Source organism: Orcinus orca, chromosome 1 (assembly GCF_937001465.1).
Source record: "Orcinus orca chromosome 1, mOrcOrc1.1, whole genome shotgun sequence".
Lineage (NCBI taxonomy): Eukaryota > Metazoa > Chordata > Mammalia > Artiodactyla > Delphinidae > Orcinus > Orcinus orca.
The window spans coordinates 113,557,948-113,570,269 of NC_064559.1; the positions used below are offsets into that span (position 1 = coordinate 113,557,948).

Sequence of the window (12,322 nt, forward strand, 5' to 3'; positions counted from 1 at the left end):
TTCTTGTGGATCCAGTAATATCAGTTACATTATTTAAATTAGCCCCAAACCTTGTCTTCAGTAATTCCCTGTAAGGTGTAGGCCTTTGTCATGCCAATTGCCAGTAACCCCTCTAGAGGTTGATGATTCAGATTTAGGATGCAAATTAGAAATGCACAGTTTTACCTCACTCTGTTGTGATTGCACCTTGCTGATGTTTGTCATTTTTCATATAGAAAACAGCCCCCTAAGGGGAGCAGATTAACAATTTACTGTATTTTTTTAGGAAAGTGAAATAGATTGTTGAAATTATTTTAAGTGTATTATAAAGTGATTTTTGTTTTACTGACAGTATATTCTAGGACTTACATCATCAGCATTTAAAGACTTAAGTTTAACCTATAATCGTATTTTGAGATAACAAAATTTCATTTTTGATAATTTTTTAGTGTCCAGAAATGCCCTTTAAAACAACTTTGCAGGGCTTCCCTGGTGGCACAGTGGTTGAGAGTACACCTGCCGTTGCAGGGGACACGGGTTCGTGCCCTGGCCCAGGAAAATCCCACATGCTGCGGAGCAGATAGGCCCGTGAGCCATGGCCACTAGGCCTGCGCATCCGGAGCCTGTGCTCCGCAAAGGGAGAGGCCACAACAGTGAGAGGCCCGAGTACCGCAAAACAAAAACAACTTTGCAAATAACTATTTATCTGTGCTTAGTGTAAGTAATGCTTATGTTAGACAAACAATACTTAATTTATTAGTCTTTTGTGGATTATCAGGTACTTTACAAAAACAACTTTGTTACTTCTTTGAAGTAGTGGGCTCAGATGTAGTAGTAATAATGATGTTCAGACTCATGATGGACATTACACAATTATGTATACAGGAAAGAACTAAAAGGAGACAAATGTAATTGCCTTGAATTTGGCTTGAAAAAAAATTTTTTTAACATCTTTATTGGAGTATAATTACTTTACAATGGTGTTTAGTTTCTGCTTTATAACAAAGTGAATCAGCTATATGTATACATATACCCCCATATCGCCTCCCTCTTGCTTCTCCCTCCCACCCTCCTATCCCACAAAAATATGGAACGCTTCATGAATTTGTGTGTCATCCTTGCGCCGGGGCCATGCTAATCTTCTCTGTATCATTCCAATGTTAGTATATATGCTGCTGAAGCAAGCATTGGGATGAAAACTTTAAGAATGATGAGTAAAGCATAGAGGTAAAATTCTAGTCTTTATTCATAAAAACCTAGAGATACTTTCACATAAAACCAACTATAAAACTATTAAAAATTATGAAGCTGATTATAGTGTTAAATATTTCAGTGAGCAGTTCAAGTCATACTTTTTTTTTTTTTCAAGAAAAGGAAGAACAACTTTCTCTGCTGTCTTCCTCCTTGTGACTACTTATTTTCCCAATTGGCCTCAAAGAACTAGGTGTGAAGTAGATACCAGCAGTGGTATACTAGCATTTCTATTCAAAAGGAGTAATGTAGATGACCATAACGCTAACTCCATACCTGTTTATTTATTATTTTAAAGTAGCCAGTACATTTGTGCTTCAAACCCTGGGACAAAATCAGTCATATATTAATAAATAAAAATAGTGTATTTAGGTTTTGGAGAGTCTACTTTGGATTGCAGAAAACAATGTTTATAGATTATAGTCTAGATTATAATCTGGAATTCTACTGAGCAAAACTCTCCTGTATAGTGTAAAGGACTTCAAAGGACACAGTCTCTAACTTCCCTTTCTTCACTATTACCTCAGATTTTCATGTCCTTTCTAAAATGTGAAGAAAATTGGTATTTAGAAATCATGCCAAAATAAAAAATTTCAAATAACAAAGACAGGAATTTGGTAATTTGGCAGAATTGTGTTGAGTCCACCTCTGGGTTTTGAATTTTTTTATCCATAATTTTTCTTTTGAATGCTCGTATTTTATTTCCTTTCTTCTTCTCTCTGAATCTTTTTCTTCCTGAAGACACTTGCAGTTTTAAATTTAATTTTGACACTGTGGAATAAAGTTTTTAATATAAGACAGTGTTATTATTAAAACTGATGAAACAGTTCTTGGTGACCAAAAATTGTGACCTTAAAAAGCAAATTGTGGGAGTTCCCTGGTGGTCTACTGGTTAGGACTCGGTGCTTTCACTGCTGTGGCCCGGGTTCAATCCCTGGTTGGGGAACTGAGATCCCATAAGCCAAGAGGCATGTCCAAAAATATATAAATAAACAAACAAATAAATAAATAAAAGAAATTGTGAGAAACCATAACCGGCAACTAAGCTCAAAGTTTAATCACATTCAATAAGTATTATATTAGCTGTCCAACTGAACCTTACTGCATCAAACAGCTTTACTATCACGGAGTATGTATGTAAATTTAAGTGTAAATATTCTGAGATTAATTAGCCTTTAATGTTTTTTTTACTCTTAATTCAGAAAAAAATTTGTGAAATTCATGCCACGGAGCATTTCTATTTAACCTCAGAACCCAGATTGTTTCCTTTGAACTGAGATGTTGCAGCTTCTATTAACTCAAATGGAAATTTTAGAAATCTTGGAGATATTTTTATTATCCTACCTTCAGCATACGTAGGTGAAATGCTCTGGGACAGGTAATCTTCATTTTCAAGTGGTGGTATGGAATTATTTTGCAAATCCTCAGCTTCATATGTACCTGAATTTAGAATGAGCTCTCCTAAGATGAGACTGGATGCCTCAGGACTTCTTTAACTGACTCATTTCATGCAAATCCCCTTCTCCATCATTTTAAAAAAATTTCTTATTGAAGTATAGTTGATTTTCAATATTGTGTTTCAGGTCTATAGCAAAGTGATTCATATACTGTGTGTATGTGTGTGTGTGTGTGTGTGTATATATATATATATATATATATACTTTTTCAGATTCTTTTCCATTATAGCTTATTACAAGATACTGAATATAGTTCCCTATGCTATACAGTAAATCCTTGTTTATCTATTCCCTTCTTCTTTACAAAAGAAAGACTACCTCACTCATCCCTGTTCTTACTCTGGTGTGCTGTTCCATGCTATAAAAATCTCTGGGGAACAATCCAAACAAAGGGAAAAACCCAGAATGCATAGCTCCAGAGAGAGAATTTTGAAGGAGACAGGAATAGGTGGTAACAGGAATGTTTTTCAACTCACTGCTTTGAATTTGTAGGGAAGAAAAACTTTCCCCTTCTTACCTTCTAAGCTCTGTGGTTGGTCTAATAATTAAATAATAATTAAATTGACATAAGGCAGATTAACAGCAGAAAAACATTTAATTTCGTACATATGCGAGCCCATAAAAATATAACACTTGAGACTTCCCTGGTGGCGCAGTGGTTAAGAATCTGCCTCCCAATGCAGGGGACATGGGTTCGACCCCTGGTCCAGGAAGATCCCACATGCCATGGAGCAGCTAAGCCCGTGCACCACAACTACTGAGCCTGTGCTCTAGAGCCTGCGAGCCACAGCTACTGAGCCCACATGCCACAACTAATGAAGCCTGCATGCCTAGAGCCTGTGCTCCACAACAAGAGAATCCACCGCAACGAAGAGTAGCTCCCATTTGGAGCAACTAGAGAAAGCCTGTGTGCAGCAACAAAGACCCAATGCAGTCAAAAATAAAAAAGCTAAATAAATAAATTTATTGAAAAAAAATATGACACTCAAAGAAGTAACCTAAGCAGGAAGCTTTTATACCTTTTAGACAAGGAAACAATACATTTGTGAAGAATTGACAAGACAAAGCATTTGGGCTTGGGTGGCATATTAGTGAAGAAGTAACAAGGTTTGTTTATATAGCCTTCTCGGCCCTAAACTCACTATCTCTGATAATAAGGATGCCTGCTATTCTCCTGATACTGGGAGAGTAACTTTCGAATGGGAGATTTATTTCCTGCTATCGGGGACAAAGGAGGTCAGAGTGTCCATCTTGTACCGGCTGTTTCTTAAGTTACTTTAATTCAAAATAAACAATATGCCAAATGGCATATTTTGGGGTGGCATATTCTATTCCCTTTCAAATTCAAGTGAGGTCACACCTTTTCTGATAGTGAGGACTGGCCAGTTATATAGTGGCCATTTTCCGTAAACTGAATGAGCCGAAGTGCCAAGGTTTTGACAACGATATATTTAATGCACATATAACACAATATACAATATGCCAGAAATCACATATTTGCAACTATCAAACTTATACAGTTTAATAGTCAATGTGTAAGGAAGTACAGTTTCCAGAGTTCATTTTGGGGCAAAATTGTTGAAGACCACAGGCTTGGGAGTCACTTGTACACACATGTAGTTCCTTTCAAAGTAAATCTAAGAGATTAAGAGAGGGTATAATGGTATAATTCAGGATGTTATATCAGCAAAGAATTTTGCTTGATTTTTTTTTCTTTCTTACACCAAGTGTGATTCTTATAAAAAGCCTGTAGTTGTGGAAGAGAATTAATTTGGTAGCTCTATCTAAAAGACCCCAGGCAAAGGACACTATGGGATGTGACAGTATTTTCCAGAGCAAAAGCAGAAACTACGCTAGGGACCAAATTCCTGTGTCAGAACCAACCAGGACCAACAGAGACCTTTACCAAGGATGAATCATGCTTTGGGAGATGAGGGCCCAGTGGCATTGGGAAAACTTTGAAATGGCTCTTATATCAATCGTATCTCTTCTGCAGGTGAAATGTACTATATGTCCTATACTCACTTGAGGACTTTCACTTATCCTTGTTTGTCTCCGTCGGTGAATGGGAATGGGTGGAAAATTGTATTTCTAATAATTTCATGGTATAATCTTACCCATTCTGATGAATAGTCAAAATAAATGGAAATCTCTGAAGGAGATGAATCTGTAATTGCTACCAGGCCATAGAATAATGGTGCTTTCATGTTCTGATTTGATTCCATCAATTTCTGGGCTTGAGCAGCTACTTAGAAAGTTGTAAATGTTAGGAGGAGTTATCTGGGCTATTTATGCCAAATCACTTTAAAGGACTTGAAACAATCTGATTGTGTCTGAGCTCTGGTAAACAGAACTATCCTAGTGGAACTTGCTGGCCCTGGTCATATCCCAGTCCTGTTTATCTGACCAGGAGACCCTGGGGAAGTTTGGAACAAGGCCAGAGTCTCTTAAGGAACATTGTTGAAGAAGTCTCAGATCCTTCTGGAGGAAAAGGAGGAGTCTGAAAAGTTTGCCCAGGCTCCTGCTTTCTGTGGTGGCATTGCCTTGGGGGGTGTGTGTGTGTGTGTGTGTGTGTATTTGTTTAAATGAGATTACAAAATATGTCTTAGATATTTGTGTTCATGTGCATATATTGTTAGGGATAACTAGTTCTGTAGGAGAATTTTTTATATCTTGTATTTGTTTTAAAATGACAATCTAAAATAGATAAAGTATTTTCTGGATATTGTGGATGACCATTGTTTTAAAAGGAAAGTACTTTGCATTTGCATTTGATTAAAATTAATACAGGTACCAAATAGTATGGATTTAATGATGCAGGCTAGTGAAGAATATGGATGAATACTTAATATTTAAATGATAGGTTTATACAAATGTAGACCAGATGATTTTATGGCATACTCTAAACTATGTAAAAACAAATTCAATATTAGTTTAAATAGAGAAAAAGTATATAATAGGATAAGCATATTCACTATGACAGCACTAATCTGATCACAGCATTAATTTATAATTAATTATAAATTACAATTATATAATTATAAATTAATGTTTGTAGTGCTTTTGTTTAGTATTACTATATCTAATATGTACATATGTAAGTAACATTACAAATAAAATAATTTTATCAACCCAGCGATCCAGAAGAATTTTTATCTTTCGTCTTTTAAAGAGGGTCTGTACATTAAAGTACATGTGTTTTGGAACCAGACTCACTTGAATTTGGATATGGGCTGTATTGTTTAACAACTTTAGGCACATCTTCACCAATTAAATGGGGCTTCATTTAATTTTCCAAATAATATATTTGCCTGGTATCTGCCAGAACCTATTCTAGATAATGGAAGTATATCATTGAACACAATAGATATGGTGTCTGTTCACAAGAGCATACACAGTTTAATGGGAGAGCCGGGCAAACAAATTATACTACAATGTAGGTGTTATGATAGAAGTAAGACTGGGGTCCTATGGGTCCACATAGCAGAGATGACGAGCCTGCCCCTGGCAGTTCAGGAGAAATGAGACCTGAAAGACAAATAGCAGTTAGCCAAGTCATGGGAGAGCCAGACCTAGGCACAAGGAACAGAAACGTGCAAAAGGCAGAGGATGAGAGAGGATGGCACTTGGAAGAAGTTCAAGTACTCCGTTAAGCCTGGGGCGTAGTGTATGATGGAAATCAGGAGGAGATAAAGTTGAAGAGGCAAAAATGGTGAGATTAGAACAGGTTTTGAATGCTTTGATAAATTATTCTGAGGGTGATATATCTGGAGCCATAGAAGAATTTTAAGAAAAAGAGCAAAATGACCAGGCTTTACTTTCAGAAGATCACTTGGACTGCAGTGTGGAGAATGAAAAAGGGAGACCAAAAGGTGGAAAGTAGGGAAACCATTTAGGAGGCTATTGCATTAACCCATGGGAGATTGGTGACCTGATCTAAGGTACAGTGGCTGTGAGGGTGGAGAGGAGGACAAATACAGAGCTATTCAGATTGATTAGATATGGGACATGAGGGCAAATGAGAGAAGGTTGACGCCCAGATTCTGGACTGGCTAGCTGGAACTATGCGATTGAGTCATCACATAGATGATAAGGAAACCACTGGAACAGATAAGCTCTCAGTTTGCATTGTTAATTTAGGGCAGCTTGTGTGTAGTACATGTTTAAGGATCCATTTTCCCTTCTGGCTATATCGGCATCCTCTTTTATTTGTTCATCAAATATTTGTTGAGTATCTATTATTACATGCCAAAGGGCTAGAGATATATCACTATCAAAAGTCCCTGTTTTCATGCAGCTTATTTTTTGGTGTGGAGAGACTGACAACAATAAGAGGTAATGTGGTCTAGTAGTTAAAAGCACAAACTTGGGAGCCATTCTGATTACGTTTGAATCCCAGCTCTGCCATGTCCTGAATAAGTTACTTAACCTTTCCGTTCTCAGTTTACTCAACTCTAAATTGGGAATAGTAATAGTACTTACTTCATAGGGTTGTTAGAGCATTAAATTAATCAAGTAAAGTGCTTAATCTAATGCCTGCTGCATAGAAAGCACTATATGAGTATTTGCTGTTATTTTATATATTCTTTTAGATAGGTACCATGGAGAAAAACAAAGCAAGGTAAGGAGTGGGAAGTGGGAGGTTGATCTAGGATTGATCTAGGATGGTCCAGAAAAGGCTCCCTGATATGGGAACATTTGAACAAAGATTTCATTGAAGTGATATCTGGGTTAACAAAATTCTAGGCAGTGATAAACGTAAATTCAGAAACCCTGAAGGGCAAGTGTGATTGACATCCTTAAAGATAGTAAGAAGGCCAGTATAGCTGGAGTGGTATAAGCCTGGAGGGACAAAAGTAGGAGATGAAGTTAGGATAAATTATATAGGCCTTTGTAGCATTTAAAAACTCTGGCTTTCCATTCTATCTGTTCTGTGACTGGACCCCAGGCTTCAGAATTAGGCATATGAAATAGATCCAGCCAGTCAAGGCTCACACAGTGATTAGACCTGACCAAACCAAGTATTTACTTAAAGCTAATTATGTTGCCAAAGTGAACATTCTAGGAATTCTGTTGCCTGGAACGAAGCTGGGATCTTATGGAAAGTATGTAGGCTTGGAGTTACTGGCAATCTTCTTGCCTCAATGAGTTGAGGACCTGCTTGAAAGTGAAATCAACACAGAAGAAAGTAGAACTATAAATAGGGAAATATCCCTGACCAGATCATTTGGTCCTTGGATCAGGCTGTGCCTAAAGCCAGAATCACTGCCTTAGATTTCTTGGTTACATGAGCCAAAAACATTTTCTTTTTGGTCAAGTCAGATTGAGTTAAGTTTTTGGTCACTTGCCAACCTGATTAACATAAAATAGGCAGAAGAAATGGAGTAACTGAATCAAACTGAAAAGGAGTGAATGGCCTGCAAGAAAGGAAGACAATCCAGAGAGAAGATACAAAAGAAATAACTTGAGAGTGCACTTTCAACAATTTGCACAATGAATGAAGAAATTAATGTCCAGGCAAGGACACAAGAAGCTTGTCATATAAGCCTGGTGAAAGTATCTAGCACAAAATAGATAATTAAAAAATAGTATCTATAATGGTAATAGCTTCCATTATCTGCCACTAAATTATAAATTCTTTGGGAGCAGGAAACATATTTCAGTTTTTCTTGCTTTTTAGTAAACTAAAGTTGTCACTCAGATATTTGAATTGAATTTACTTTGTGCTGTGCCTTGCATACTTGGGCTAGTAATTGGGAGGTAAGCCTGGGATCAGCAGCAAAGGAAAACTAACCTTAGCTCCCACATGAAGCCAGGAATCCTGGCTAAAATCATCCAGGTCCATAGCATTCCTAGCTTCTGGGAAATGCAATTTTTTTTTTCTGGAAGAAAGTGCCCTCAGTTTAGGCCTTCAGGTTTCTCAGAGATTAAGATCAACCACCTAAGTTCATAAGCATTACCAAAAGAACGACATGGAAAAATTGAGAAACACATCGTCATTAGGAGATTTCAACATACTTCTCTTCAATTATTGATAGATGAAGCAGAAAATAGAAAACTAGTAAAGATTTAGAAGATTTGAAAAAACAAAAGTTTGATTCAACAAATAATTCAACCCAACAACTAGAAAATGTATATTCTTTTCAAGCATACGTGAAATATTTTCAAAAATTAATATACCAGCCCATAAATGCCAGTCTTATAAAATATCAAAAAATTGAATTGTACCAACCTTGTCATCTTACCACAGTGTTGTTAAGTATAAGTCACTAAAGTTAAACAAAAGATTTCCTTCGGAGAGTTAAAAACCCCTGAATAACTCTGGGTCAAAGAAGAAGGCACAGTGGAAATTTTTAAAACACTTGGAGCAAACAATAGTAAAAATACTGTATATAAAACTACATAGAATGCAGTAAAGGTGATAAATAGAGGGAAATTTGTAGTCTTAAATGCTCATATTAGAAAAAAATTAGGGCTAAAAATTAATCAGCTAAGTAGCCATCTTATGTTTGAAAAGGAATAGAATAAATTCCAAATATGTAGGAATACAAATGATGATAAAAAATAGTAACAGAAATCAATGAAATAAGGGGAAAGTATAATAAAATATAGATAAAACTGAGAATGTTCTTTTTTATGGGTATGCTATTAACATTTAAATTTTACCATCAATCAAGTATATGCTGGCCATATGTTCAGATTTTTGAAATAAAGATAAATGGACAGCTTTAAGGGTCCAATATATTAAACACTGAACAATATATTCAACAATTAAGAAACATCTAGGGGGTGATATAACTAAAAATACTAGCACAAGTATAGGGCCAAGCCCTGCAATTGGAGGAAAAATCTGTTCAGGACAGAGAGGTTCTTGTGAAAATGTTCTTTGAAGAAAACTTATAAGATAGATAAATTCCTGAGATTAAAGGGGGAAAAAGAAGGCACAAATACCAATGATAAAGAGGATATACCTATACTCATAAAGAGATTAAAATATAAAAATTCTATGCCAGTAATTTGAAAACTTTGACAAAATGGAAAAAGCTATAGAAAAATACCCTAAAAAGACAGACTCAAAATGCAATAGAAGGAATGAATAAACCTATAATTGTTAAGAAAATTGAAGGAGGTGATATGAAATCTTCCAAAAAGAAAATAAAGTGCCCAAATAGTATTACCAGTAAATTCTACCAAACTTACAAAGACTAGATCATTCTAGTCTTATATAATCTCTCCTTGAGAGGAGGAAAAAAGAGAACATCTCCTAACTCACTTTATGACTCTAATGTAAAACTGATATTGAGGGACTTCCCTGGTGGCGCAGTGGTTAAGAATCTGCCTGCCAATGCAGGGGACATGGGTTCAAGCCCTGGTCTGGGAAGATCCCACATGCCGCGTAGCAGCTAAGTCCATGTGCCACAACTACTGAGCCTGCACTCTAGAGCTCTCGAGCCACAACTACTGAGCCTGTGTGCCACAGCTATTGAAGCCCGTGCGCCTAGAGCACATGCTCCGCAACAAGAGAAGCCACCGCGTGAGAAACCCGTGCACCACAGCGAAGAGCAGCCCTCGCTCACCGCATCTAGAGAAAGCCTGCATGCAGCAACAAAGACCCAACACAGCCAAAAAAATTAAATAAATTAATTAATTAATTTAAAAAAACTGATATTGAAATCAGAGAAGGACAATATGAGAAGGGAAAATTATATTTCCAAATACTTTATGGACACATTTCAAAAAATCCAAACAAAATATTAACAAATTTAACTTAGAAATGTATTAAAAAGATGTATATTGTGACAAAGTTGGGGATATTCTTCAAGGATGAATTCATCCTTGAATTCGTAGGAATTCAAGGGTGGTTTAATATTTAAAAGATCTATAAATGTTACTCAGTACTTGTACAGATGAAAGAAGAAATGCCTTGTGAAGGTATTATGAAAAAAAAACAAAAAACAAAACCTGAATTCAATGGTCAATGGATTTAAAATAAATTCTTAATGAACTAGGAATAAAACTTTCTAAATCTGATAATGTATCTGCCAAACTCTGGAGTAAATACTTTTCTTGATGATGAAACACTATATACATTATTTTACTTATTAAGTAAGATGAGGGTTATTTCAGCACAAGCACTGCGATACCATGAAAATCTATCTGAAAACTGAGACAACTACTAAGTGACTAATGAGCTGGTAGCATATACAACGTGGATACGCTGGCACAGGAATGATGCACGTCCCAGGCAGGCAGGAGTGGGATGGTGTGAGATTTATCATGCTTCTCAGCACAGCATGCAATTTAAAACTTATCAATTGTTTATTTCTGGAATTTTCCACTTAATATTTTCAGACCACAGTTGACCATGGGTAACTGAAACTGCAGAAAGCAAAACTGCAGATAAAGGGGGACTACTGTATACAAAAATCAATTGTAGTGGTACTTCTGGGATGGTGGGGTAAGGTCCTCTGAAATTCTGCTCTTTCATAAGAGCAATAAGAACATTGGCAAAAAAAAAAATCAACTTTTCAAAACTCAAAATTAACCAGAGGCTTGCAATAATCCAAAGAGAATATATTCAAGAAACAACTGAATCTCAGAACAGCAAGATTTGTGGTGGTTTTTTTTTAAATTAATTAATTTATATTTTATTTTTGGCTGCATTGGGTCTTTGTTGCTGCACACGGGCTTTCTCTAGTTGCGGTGAGCGGGGGCTACTTTTTGTTGCAGAGCATGGGCTCTAGGCATGTGGGCTCAGTAGTTGTGGCTCAAGGACTCTATAGAGCGCAGGCTCAGTAGTTGTGGTGCACGGTCTTAGTTGCCCCATAGCATGTGGGATCTTCCTGGACCAGGGCTTGAACCCGTGTCTGCTGCATTGGCAGGTGGATTCTTAACCACTGTGTCACCAGGGAAGTCTGATTTGTGGTGTTTTAACATGATCTATTCCAGTTCTCATCTCCCCAACTCTAGTAGAATTGAAACAAAAAACCTTACAATAATAGTAGCCATGAAAATCAGCAGTGTAGTAACCACTGGTGGGGGCAGAATTGTTTGGAATCTTCAAAAAACCTCATTCTTAGAGAATTATCATTATTCAACATGTCTGACAGTTTCCTCGAAACCCCCACTCACAGGGCTTGTCTTTCTTTGATCTGATTCAGAGCTTGCTCAGTGCAAACAGCTTTTTCCCCAGGACATTTGTTGAAAACAATCACAGGCAATTATTTAAAATCTCAGCTGCCTGAGTTGGAAAAACAATTGGGGCAAACAAAAAGCTGACCAAACACTTCAAAGCAAAAACTGGGAAGTGAGATGTCCATAGAGGGCTTTGAAAAGCTCTGACATATTCCCAGGATGCTAGAAGGTCATGCACATGTGCACACTGTGCCCATGCTCAGGAAATACCTGAGAAGACCTGAATCTCTCTCCTCTGACTGAACTTGAAGCTCTATACAAGCAGGAATTGAAAGCTAAGGCAGAAGTGTAAGCTGCCTGCTGGAGAATTGAAAGCATGCCTAAACATACACATAATACCCTTTGGTGAAGCCTGGGAGATACACTGATCAAGGCATTTTACGGAAATTTTTGTCTACTCATTGGCTGATCACTAAGCTAACCAAGCAAGATTTCAATAG

The 12,322-nt window shown here is 36.8% G+C and overlaps 1 protein-coding gene and 1 non-coding gene across 3 annotated transcripts in view; one reads left to right on the forward strand and one right to left on the reverse strand.

Moving 5' to 3' along the window:
* LOC101280867 (monocarboxylate transporter 1-like) overlaps positions 1–12,322 on the forward strand; it is a 140,806-nt gene that overhangs the window by 109,711 nt on the left and 18,773 nt on the right. The window lies entirely within an intron of this gene.
* On the reverse strand, positions 1,061–1,167 carry LOC117203205 (U6 spliceosomal RNA). The gene has a single exon (XR_004485884.1). It is a non-coding gene; the product is annotated as a U6 spliceosomal RNA (small nuclear RNA).